This window comes from Fringilla coelebs, assembly GCF_963513975.1.
Source record: "Fringilla coelebs genome assembly, chromosome: 23".
Classification (NCBI taxonomy): Eukaryota; Metazoa; Chordata; class Aves; order Passeriformes; family Fringillidae; genus Fringilla; species Fringilla coelebs.
Window position 1 is genome coordinate 5,668,856 of NC_140049.1, and position 13,077 is coordinate 5,681,932.

The window sequence follows — 13,077 nt, forward strand, 5'->3', positions numbered from 1 at the left end:
CAGAGTCCTTGGGATGCTCTTGTACTGCCACCTTTCTGATGGAGTCAGGTGTAAGGGCATCTCCAAGAGCTCCCACCTCACTTGGTCTGAGGATGCAGAGGGCCCTGCATTACCCACCTGTGGCAGGTATTGCTCAGAAGCAGCAGGTGATATCCCTTTTCCTTCAGAAGTGAGGAGCAGCAGCTCAGGTGCTTCCTTGAGTAGCCTGAATGAAGAGCATTAAAAAATCAAATCCACCTTTTCATTTCTCAGTGTGGTTTCCATCACCCAAAACTCACAGAGTGGAATGCTGGGCTGCCAAAGAACTCCAACAGTGCTAAGGAACTGTTCATTCATTTATGACATCATTGGCATGGGGAGTGTGACCATCAGGACAATCAGAATCTGATTTTTATTTATTCCTTTTCAAAGTGTTCTGAAATAAAATGCAAGATAAAGAGCAGGCCCCACCATAGGACATGGGAGATGTGGTCATCATAAGGAACACAGTGCTGGGTTTGAAGGTAGTGACTGAGACATATCAACAACAACCAAAACCAGAGGAGACTGGCCAACCACTCACATCACAGAAATATTATAAGATCTACTTCTTTACACCGATTAAATGATTTTCCTGAAGTGTAAATCAAGTTGACAGCAAAGCCATCTACAAAGTAATCTCACATTTTCCCCTGCTCCTAGTAACAGCATTTTCTTTGCTGGGAGAGTTTAGATTCTTTGTGATATTGTCTCCCTTCCTTATCCAGCAATCTGGGATAGCCTTAGAGACAAAGAAATCTTCCAACCTGCAGAACTTGACCCATGGTCCTGATTCTCCTGTTGTCCAGCACACCCCCAGCCTCATGTCCAGGGGTCCCCAGCACATTGCAGAGGCACAGGAGGAAAGCAGAGGGAGATGCACAGTTGTTCTCATCCAAGCACAGGACTTGACCCCAAACATTGGGGAATAATAATAATAACAAAAACAACAATTTTAGCGCTTATAACTGAAGTGTCCATTTTAGAAGTTGGAAGAGACAGCAAAGGGCCATGAACTTGGTAAGCAGAGGCAAAAACTGGCTCCTCCTCTCAAAAAACATCATTCTACATCCACGTTCCCACAGTGTGTGGGAAGAGCTGATCCTGAATTGGTGCCAGTCCAGGTATAAAATCCAGCAGCCATTCCACACCACCTAGGAAAAGTTTGAGGTTTATTCTCGACAACAAGGGCCACTTTCACTATGGATGCTTTCCTGAACCAGGCAAAGAGAGGAGGAAGGAACCAGATGAGTTGTTTTGGTGGCAATGACAAGTTTTCCCAAAATCAGCTGTTCAGGAAACTACAGCCTTCAGCAGCACAGCTAAAGCAACTCTAATACTGAAGTAGATGGTAAATTGAGTCCAAGGTTGCCACTGAGGTTCAAAGGGTGCCCAGAAGAAGTTCTGGCTCCTACACAGCTGGGCTCTTCCTCCCCTTTGCTGTACTGCCCCATGAAGCCAGGCAACAAACAAAAAAACAATTGCACCAAAAACGCTGCAGTTGTTTTACTGCAAGCCCTCAGGGGGAAAAAAGCCTTTTATGCTTTTAATCTTCTGGTTTTCTCTTGCAATTTTGCCAATTGAGTTAATCAATTAAAATAACTGGATTATTTTCCTTGCCTAACCCTGCTAACCCACCTCTCCTCTTCTTCTCCCACTCTCACATTTAGACCTTTATTTTCCCCCTTCCTCCTCCTCCTTTTATTTAAACTCATGTTTTGGAAAATTCCACAGGTGGAATTTCACATTTTATTTTGTCACCACATTGGAGACATTTGAGGAAGACAGTGAGGGCAATGTCACAAGAGGCACAATTACATTTGGGACAAAGGGAAAAGACCCATTAAGGCAAAGCAGATTCCATTTCCTGGGCCTGGCTTACCTTCCCCTGCCTTGCCATGACTGCCTGGCTGTTAAAACCCTCCATTCATCCCCATCTCTCTGTCTTTACTACATCACTTCTTCCTCTGGAAGCTCAGTCTTGGTTTCTGGAAATCCATTCCTGCTACACACACCCCTCATCACCCTACACAGAATAAAATCACTTATAAGAGGAATAAAATTGCCCTGCACATCTGAAGGTATTCGGTGTGAGCTGAGTGAGCAAAGCTTTGAAGAGTCCAATTCTTTCTTCTGACAAGGGCTGGGCCCTTCACTTGATGAAAAACATTGAGGTGCTGGATCACCAGGGGAGGTTCAGGTTGGACATCAGAATAAATCAGGTGAGACTCCATTTTCTTCATGGTGGAAGAAGCCTATTCTTTATCCACATAAATGGTTTTTATACAGTTTTACCGACCTCGTGTGTGACTCCAATTGGTCAGGAGCTTTCTTACCAATTACTTTATTGGTTAGTAAAAGGTATTTTACTTGTCCATCAAATCTCTCTGCTCTTAAATGGTTTACATATTTGCTTCATTGGTTCTCATGGGATTTAATGTTTATGAAGATTTAATCTTTATGCAGGTTTTTTCACCCAGGAATAGATTATTGTGTTAACAAACTGTTCACACCAGGATTGTTTTTACATGGGAACTTGCAAGTGCTAGCTCATTTAGAAGAAATGACAGGCCAGCCATCCATCCAGCTGAGCAGGTCTGATTTTATGAGGCCTTTATTTTATAATTTTTCTACCTTACTGCAACAGGACATCAGGAGGGATTTCTTTCCTGAAAGATTTGTTAAGCATTGGAAGGGGCCACCCAGGGAGGTTTGGAGTCCCCATCCCTGAAGGTGTCCAAAGAACATGTGGAGATGGCACTGAGCGCTCTAGTGTCTTGGTTTGAAAAGCCAGGTGTCTGCTAAAGGAGGGCAGGAGCCTCCCTTGAAATGGAAAATGTAACTCCCCCGACTCCTCTAAATTATTATAATTTTGAAATTAAGGGGCTCTCAGGCAAAGATATGGCAGTAGGAATAACAGTTCTTTACTAGGAAAATTAAAACTAGAAATGCAGTCATTCAAAACAACACTGCCAGAGTCAGAGCAGTCCCTGTCCCCTGTGTGTCAGGGTGGGGGCACAGCCCCATCCCATGGGGGCTCAGCCCTCCTGCAGTGCCAGCTGTGGTTCTGCTGCAGCAGGATCCTGCACAAGGGGGGAGTTTTCCTCTGCAGCTCCAGGGCTGCTGGAGATGGGCCTGCTCTCCCTCTGGGAATGCAGGGCAGGAGAAAGCTGCTCCTCTGGGAATGCAGGGGGCAGAGGCTGCTGTGCTGTTCCAGGGCAGATTGTATCCAGGTAGGAATGCTTGGCTCCTGCCCTGGGCACAGCATCTCCCCATGGGATGATGGAATTTGATCAGCCCTGCAGGGACACTCAGTGGCCATGGACAGCAGAGATCTGTTGGAGGGAGGGTTGGGTGTGGGAGAGGTAAAGAAAACTGCCCCATGAACAGCAGAGAACTGCCCAGCTCTGACAGATGGGGACAGAATTCACACTTATCTTGCAATCCAGGACATCTGGGCTGGGTGACAAGGAGGGGATTGGGCACAGGTTGGACACAATGACATCGAAGTGTTTCCCAACATCAATGATTCTGTGATTCTGTGAATAAGGAACATCCCAGAGCCCTGGAGGCTTGCAGGGAACGAGGGGTTTGAGCAGGCTGTGAGGCTGCTCCAAAGCCTTTCCAAGACACAGAGCACTACTGGAGAAGGCTGAGCAGATCTGTGCCCATGAGGACAGCTGGGCTGGGGCACTGTGTGCTCTGCAGGGAGCACAGGCAGGGATGGGGACGTGCTGACAAGGCCAATGAGGGGGAATGGCAATTCCCAAGAGAGCACACACAGAGGCTGGGCCTGGTCAGGGAACTGCCCTGTCCCAAAATCCAGGAGCCACTCTGGCTGTCACTGTCCCACCACCCAAGCTGGGACCGAGGTTCCTCTGCAGCTGCATCCCCACACTCACCAAGTCACTCCGGATTTCCAGCTCCATCCTGTGTTTCCCATCAGAAGATTCCATGAGAGTCTCAAATGTCCAGATCCTTACAAGAATTTAATCATGATGCAACAGCTAAATAACAAACTAACAGCTTGAGCTGGGGCCTCTGAGTAGGCACCCCAAACAAAGAAAACCCTGTACAGGTTTTATCCCGTCACACTCTAAGGACAGGAAAATCTGGGGTCCTTGGCTCCTGCCATGTGTCTGTGTGTCCAAGTCCTTGGCCTGGCCACAGAAGCCTGGGCCCTTTGGTGTGCAAAGGGTCAGCAGCTCACAGCTTCCTTCCTTGGGCTCTGGCCCCCAGAGGTCAACCTGCAGCTCCAGGGCAGCTCCAGTGCCACAGGCACTGAGTGGATTCTCCACCAGGCCAATCCTGTCACGGCAGCATTGCTGCTCCTGAGGCTGAACTGGAGCCTGGTCCTGTGGATTCTACTCCCATCCCACAGAAGCCCTCACTTGTCCCCCAGATCTCCATGGAATGGGTGCACCGAGGTTAGGATTTTTGTAAAGCCCCTTCTCTTGCGGGTTTATCTGAAAATTCCAGTCTTCAAACAGCAGAACACAAAATTGGGAAGCCACAGCCAGACACCACACATGCTACACCACCACCTTCCTCATCCTCCCACGTGAGCAAGAAACAGCAGAAAGACTTTGCATCAGAGAAGTTGTACTGCACAGGCCATTGCACATCTCCACATCTCCCTTATCCACAGACAGCTACAGATATCTTTAGCAGTCAGTACAAGGGGAGAGGGCAGAGAGAGAAGCATAGAATGGTCTCTTCCAACCCATAGTTTGGGTTGGAAGAGACCATAAAGATCATCTGCACAGGAGTCTGGAGAGGCACATCATAAGACACATCATAAGAAGAAGTGTTGGGGAAGGAAAGCCCTTGAGGTCTGTGGTACAGATCACAAGGAACAGATGCTAAATCCCCTGGCCCAGGTGACTCACAGAACCTTACCCCCCTCTAGACAGCAGCTCTGGCAGCAGGTATTTCCTTCTCTATTAAATGAAGCTTCTGCCTTACCTCCCTCAAGTGCCTGCTCCTGGCTTCTGACATCTCACATGCTCAGGGATCTCTTTGCCAGCTCTTAGCAGCAGCTTCCTCCACCTGAACACCTGCTCTGTCATTGCCTCATCAGTGATCAGGAGGACAGACACATTCTCTAAGCCTGTTTTCCTCCTTCCTAGCAGTCTTTAATGACTGCTGTTAACTAAGCCTTGGGGAGCTTATAGTGAAGTGAATTTATCAACCAAGTGAAAAAGAGGAAAAAATCAGCATAGAAAGTGCTTCATGCTTAACTGAGGGTCTGTGTTCCAAACACCATGCCCAGGGATCCAACCCTCACCTCTAAATGCCTTCCACATGCTCAAAATGACAGCAGAAATTGCAGCTGCCTCCCCATGTGCTCACCATGGAGTGAGATGCAGTTCACCTTCCAGAAACAGGTCCTTCCAACCTGAAAGTGCTTTTTTTTTTTTTATATGACATTTTTGCTCCAAAGAAAGTTTCTGAAAAGGAAATAAAACCAGCAGTACTTACCAGAAGTTAGAGCTCAGTCAGACACAAGGAACAGAGTGTTAGCTAAAGACTGCTGTGCTGGATGAGATTCATCTAAACAGCCTTAGTGAGTCCAGGCCATTCCAGTGCAGGATGAAGAGTTCCCAGATTTGAAAGGGAAAGAAGAAAAGAAATTGGACCTTGGCTAACTCAGGGCACCCAGGTAGCTCAGGCTGGGCACACACACAGTTCCCAGCACGCTGGGGGCAATGCTGTCCTCTCCAATGTGGTCCTGCCTCTCCCCAGCCAGAGAACACTCAAGCTGCCCTCAGGCCATGTTCAGTCCTGTGCCCAGACTGTCACCCCAGCAGAAATGCCTCCAGTGTGACTGCAGAACACGCTGCATGGCCCTTCCCAGATTATACTGCCAGCTCATATGGACCCCAGGGAATTTCAGGGCCATACCCATGAGTGCAGGGTAATGGTCATGCCCACCTTGTATATTTAACAGCCTCCTGCAGCTTTTCTCACTCCCTTGGATCAGAGAGGAGAGGCTCAGACCTGCAGACCAACCTCACAAGCAAGACAGCCATCAAGGACAGGCATGCTCAACCTTCTGGCAAAGCCTGTGGGGGCTCTGGGTGCACACCTCCATGGGATGGACCTTGAGGAGTTAAAATAAAGAGGAAAAAAAAAAAAGAAAATAAAAGAAACTTCATTTTCTGACAATCCATAGTGTTGGGGAACTTCATTTTCTGTTGAGTTCCTATTCAGTGTGACCTCCTATTTACCTGAATTTCAGGGACAGGAGGTATTGCTTATAGGAGAATTATGACTTTTACTGCCTATAGCCCAATAAAACTTTAAAGCACATGATGGCAGCAACCTTTCCTGCATAAAAGGCCTCCCATCCATTTCCCACCCCAACAACCCCATCACTCAGAGCACAATAACAGGTCCATTGCAATACTACAGGCAAAAGAAAAACCCTTATGGCTTTCTTAATGAAACCTACACAAGGTGGGCATTACCATTTTAGTCTAGAGGAAGCAGGTGTCCAGAATCCAATAGCAACAGAGAAGTCTTTAGAGAAAAATTTTGCAGACATCAAGATTCTCAAAGCATCAGCTTTTTCAACGGTGTATAGGCAGAGAAACATTTGCCTTTTCAGTTTTATTTCACTTCCATCCAGACATTTTTGTTAATGAACAAATAAAATGTGAACTGACCTAGTTCCATATTCCCTGGGCCTTGTTATCTCAAACTAAAACACAGACTCGTTTAGAAAATACACTGTAAAGCATTCAGGGTTGCAAAACACAGCTAAAGGAAGTTTCACCTGGCTCTGGTGAACTACACAGGGATTTTGGAGCACTATCCCTATGCAAAGAAAGCCTGTAAGCAAAACGTGTTAGTGAAAACAGCAGTACCAGACAGAACATCTCTTAGTGGCAATTTATGATTTTGAAATAATTTAGACTATCCCAGATGTCCCAGCAACCAGCCTGTCCAAAGGATCTTGTAAAGCTTCTACAATGGGCAAAGTTAAATATTAAAAAACATAATATAATATAATATAATATAATATAATATAATATAATATAATATAATATAATATAATATAATATAATATAATATAATATAATATAATGTAATGTAATGTAATGTAATATAATATAATATAATATAATATAATATAATATAATATAATATAATATAATATACAGAACCTACATACAAAATAAATACTGGAACATTTATGGTCCTCAATAGGATGTTTAGATTAAACTCAAATAGAACCCTTTATGCAGAGATATAAAAGAAATCTAAAACAACTTTGGTCAGACTAGCCCTTTGGAGGACTCCAGTCTAATACCCTCCCCATAGCTAGGAAACCCCAAGGCCAGAACAGGCTGCTCAGCACCTGCTCCTGGTAAGTTCTGAGCCCATCAAGGATAAAGATTCTCCCAGCTTCCCAGGACCTGTCCCAGAACTCCACCACCAAGGCCAGGTCGGACAGGGGTTGGAACAAACTAATCTAGTGGAAGGCGTCTGTGCCTATGGCAGGGGCTGGAAAAAGATGAGCTTTAAGGTCCATCCCAACTCAAAGCATGCTGTGGTTCTATAACACTCAAATATTGCCCTGGTAAGCTTAGAGGGACCCTTATCTCCTGCTTGGGGGTTTCAGAAGAAATCCCAGGGATCTTTCCAGCCGCAGTCACACACAGCCGCACGCACGCAGAGCTCCTGCAGCTCTCCCAGCGCTGGCGCCGGCAGGAGCCGCTCGGAGCTGCCCTGCCCTCGTGCGGTGCGCGGGCACTGCTGCAGCTCCGACAGACAGACACACAGACACACAGACGGACAGAGAGACACACACAGACACAGACACACACACGGACAGACAGAGAGACACACACAGACACAGACACACACAGACACAGACACACAGACACACACATAGACACACACACGGACACACAGAGAGACACACACACGGACACACAGAGAGACACACAGACACACAGACACACACAGACACACACACACAGACACACACACACATGGACAGACAGAGAGACACAGACACACACAGAGACACACAGACTGACAGACAGAGAGACACACACAGACACACACACAGACAAACAGAGAGACACACACAGACGCAGATACACAAACACACACAGACAAACACAGACACATACACAGACACACACACACACATACACAGACACACACACACACAAACACACACAAACACAGACACAGGCACACACACAGACTCACAGACACACACAGACACAGACAGACACACAGACAGACACACACACACACACAGACACACAGACACACAGACACAGACACACACACAGACACACAAACACACACAGACAAAGACAGGCACACACACACACAGACACACACACACACACACACTCACACAGACACACACACAGACACACACACACAGACACACAAACACACACAGACAAAGACAGGCGCACACACACTCACACAGACACACACACAGACACACACTCACACAGACACACACACAGACACACACACACAGACACACAAACACACACAGACAAAGACAGGCACACACACGCTCACACACAGAGCCCCATGGGTCCCCACACCCATTGCAGGGGGCTGTGCTGTTGTGCTGGTGGCACTCGGGCTCAGGGCTGTGCCTGGCAGATCCCATCCATGTGACAGATGCCCCCCCCAACAGCACGTGCCATTTGAAGCTGAGTCCATCACAGGAGGTTTCCAAAGTGCTGCTCAGACCACCCTTGTGAGACTTCTCTTACAGTATTCCTGAATACATCCCCCAATTCCAGAACCTTGATATCCCAAAGTCATTTTAAATTGACTCAAAACTCTCACCTAAAGGACAGAATTTGAAAAATTATCCAAAGTCCCAGCCCAGGAACCAACCATTCTGTGACTTTTCTGAAAGCTGAAAAAAAATTCTGAACTACAGACACAGCACACCAGAAACAACAGCCAAAGGCAGTTATGAAAATACATAGATCTATGGTCCCAGCAAAGAAATTTATCAAAAGTCTCAGAGATCCCATTGAAGGGACATTTAGAAAATGCCCTCAGGGCGTCACAGATGAAACAATTGTGAAAATCATCAAGGCAATTGTAAAGCTGCCCTAGAGTCAAAACCATATGGATTTACTGGGAACATCTTGGTGATTGTAAAATTGCCCCAATAACATCACATAGAAGCCATTTTGGAAGTGATCTGTAATGTCAAAGCATAGCAATAAACACCTCATTAAAAGGACCATAAAAAAAAAAACCAACTAAAAAATCCCACAAAGCATCCACTATTAAAAATCTTTTGTGTGATATTTGGAAGTATTCTCATGGGGGCCTTTTGAAGGGATTTGTACAATGATCCCTCCATTTTTTATGGTTAGGTTTACAATGGTTCCTCTGTGGGAATTTGGGCTTACTCTTGATAGCTCCTTGGCAGTGTTTTTGGTCTCCTCTGTGTGTTTTCACAATAGTTCCATGATGGAGGTGGGGTATTTTTACAAGAGGCATTTCTTAGATTTTTTGGAGACAGTTTACATAATGGTTATGTAACGGTGTCTTTGGGAAGGATCAGAGATGTGATTTAAAGGTCTGAGCTATGTTGTATTTGTGAGTGTTTTCCCTGTTAAGTCACATTCACTGGACCCACTACATGCTGTGAAGAGCAAAGTGGACACAACCACAGTCACTGTGACCTCATGGAAAGGTGGAACGGCCATACTGTGGGCAGCTGAAGATGACACTACCCTGCAGCTCATGAGAGGAGCAAACTGAATTTGCCATGAATATTTCCATTCATGACTGCAACAATTCCCAAGAGATCACCTGAGATCACCAGCCCAGTCTGGTTCCCTCTTCCACCACTCCCTGAGCATGAGTTTCTCCTGCAGGGATGGAGCTGACTTGCTCCACAGTGCAGCCAGATTGAAAACCACTGTGTAAGAAGTGAGGGATCAAAGAGTCTGGCTTCTTCCATCATCACAGCCACAACAGTCCTGCCCATCCCAAACTGGTAAACCACTGCTGAAGAAGAATCTGGAGCTCCCTGCTGCTGCTCAGACTTGAAGGAGAGCCTGGGTGCACACTGGCCTGTTTTTCCAGGAATATCAGTTTCTCTGATATAAGAAATCACATCTTCCTTATTTTCAGCTGAAGAACATCCATTGGGTAGCTGGACTGACAGAGAATAAAAACATTCCTTAATCCAGGCAACAGGAGCTGAAATGTAGTAACTGAATGTTTCTCCTGGAGACTGCAGCACAGGAATTGAGAACAGACTCAGGCTCCTCAGATGAGCAGCTCCATGCAGGAGCTGAAAACAGGAGACACTTGGCAGTAGCCTTTGAGTGGCTCTGGCTGGTAAAGGATTATCCTCCAGAGGATTAATGTTCTCAAGAGGATATTCCCAAATCTGGGGGTGGCTTTTGTTAGTTTTGACATAAGAGACTTACAGTCAACCCAGTTCCAACATTTCTTCCTCTGTCTTCCCCAAACCAACCTTCCACAATTTGGCATGCCCTGTAAGCACTGAGAATGGGCCTAGTGTGGAACCAAAGGGATGAAAGTCCTGGGAAAAAAAGGAAACTTCTAATAAACTTCAACAGAAAACATTTTCTCTGTTAATGAACAATAAAACACATCAGTCTTGTGTCTAGAAGTACACGATCCACCAAAAAATTTTTTATAACTAAAGTATTTTGAATAAACCTTTTTTTTTTATCAAACAGAATTGTTTGTAATGGTGCTGCCTGTACTCAGGCTAAAGCTCTCCTTGCTATCTCATAGGCACATCTCATTTGTGTCTCCAGAGCTCTTGCACACCTCCACTGCTTGGACACCAAGCAGTGCCTGAGTCACATGGGCCCTGTGAGTTCCTGAATGTCCTGGATTCCCAAGCAATATGTATTGTATTTACCACCTGTTAGAGGTATGGCAGTTGTCTTCTGTTCAGTGGGCAGTTTTCCTTATCTCTTCCGCAACCACTTCTCCCTCCGAGGAGACATCTGCTGATAACAGCTATTGAATGTCCCTGCATGGCTGATAAGAGCTACAGCATCCCATTGGGAGATGTGAGCCCAGAGGGAGGAGCCAAGCATTCCTCCCTGGATATAATCTGGAGATTCTGGAACACCAGCACGGCTTCTCCACTGGATTCCCAGAGGAGCAGCAGCTCTCTCTTCCACTGGCTCTTCAGAGGCAGACTGCACCTTTCTCCAGGATCCTGCTCCAGCAGAACCACCCCTGGCACTGCAGGAGGGCTGCAGCCACAATTCCAATGGCCCTGCTGCAGCACCCTGACCCACAGGGTGTCAGGCTGTGCTCTGACTCTGTCAGTGTTGTTTTGATTTACTGCATTGTTTTTTGGGGTTTTTTTTAATTCTCTTCCCTAATAAATAACTGTTCTTCCTGCTCCCATATCTTTACCTGAGAGCCCCCCTTAATTTAAAATTTATAACAATTCAGAAGAGGGGGTTTACAGTTTCCAGTTCAGGGGAGGCTTCTGCCTTCCTTAGCAGACACCTGTCTTTTCAAACCAAAACACTGAAGGTGGCTTGGATGCACCCTCAGTTCTTCCAAAATCCATCTATCTGTTCCCTGAAATCCTTGTTCCTCCCTGCGGCAGACTTACACTCGTCCAAGCCATATCAGCCACCTTCCCAAGTGCACAGCTGTGGGAGAACAACCCTCCCCAGGTTACTCTGCTGGGCAATGACAGCTCCAAGGACTGTTATCCCTGAGAGCTACAGACAAGGCAGCAAGGGAGGAGTGAGAGGGATTCTAACTGGGACACAAAAACAGCAAATGCAAAACATCTCAAGCTGGGCATCTGGGCTCTGCACTGCTGTGCCCAAGTAAAAGGGTCTGACTTGTCTAAGAGAAAGAGTGAGTACATCTGGGAGAAGAAGGGTTGGAGCACAGCCAGAGCAGCTGGGCTTCCTGGGGATCTCATCTCAGTGTTCTTAACCTACAGGACCTGCAGGCACAGACTCCATGTATTCACTCAGATTTGCAGAAAACCAGCTTTGCTTGGCAGTGGGACAGCAGCTTCCCCAGCCTGGCTTGTGCAGGAGACACTGAGCCAGGACACACTGCAGCCTTGGAGAGCCAAGATTGTTCCCACAACTGCTGGGAACTGTGTCCCTGATGTCCCAGCACCGGGCTGGCAGAACACCTGAGTCACCAGGGAGTGCCATGTTTGGGTCAGAGCACTCTGCAGGAAGTCCTGGGGGCACAAGAGCTGGCCTGACCAGCTCTGCTGCAGTGAGATTCAGCACCATCCACCCCAAAAGTCATGGAATACAGACCTCAAAAGCCATTCCACCACATCCCAACTGCCTCTTCAAATAAGCAAAGCACAGGTGGCTCCTCCACTCACGGGGCTGGGCCTGTTCCAGTGGCAGGAGGTGTCTCAGTCCAAGACAGTCTGAGGGAGAACCCAAAAGGGAGCTACAGATAAAGTTCTCCCAAGTTTCTCCCTTGCACCAGCTGGGGCATTTTAATGCAATCTCAGAGGACACTCCAAGGTCCAAAGAAGTCCTGTCAAGACAAACCAAAGAACTTGGCTATGGACATTAACCCAGACCCAAAGCACAACTTAAATCAGAGGCCTAGAGAGCTGGTCCCACCCCACTCAGAGCAGAGCCAACACCAACATCACATCAGGTTGCTCAGGGCCTTGTCCAGGTACATGCAAGTGTCTTTGGAGCATGGTGTGTTTGTACAGAGTTCTAGACAGCATCACCACTGTGGGGTTGAAATGCATTCCCACACATGGGATGACATGTTCATTTTCAAAGCCCCTGCTTTACTTATTTGCTTATTCTGAAGTATTTGCTTATTCTGAATATTTGCTTATTCTTAAAGAACGTTGCTGCGGTGAATTTATTTGTACATTATTTCTGAGCCCTATGATGCACCTTGCTCTTGTTTACACAAATTTTATCATTCTAATGTCTCTATTTTAGTTCCTTTTTCCTATTTCAATAATATTTATTTAAAAGGATAACAAATATATGAAGAACATTAATGTAGAGAGCAATGCAATATATCTCACCATTCAAATAA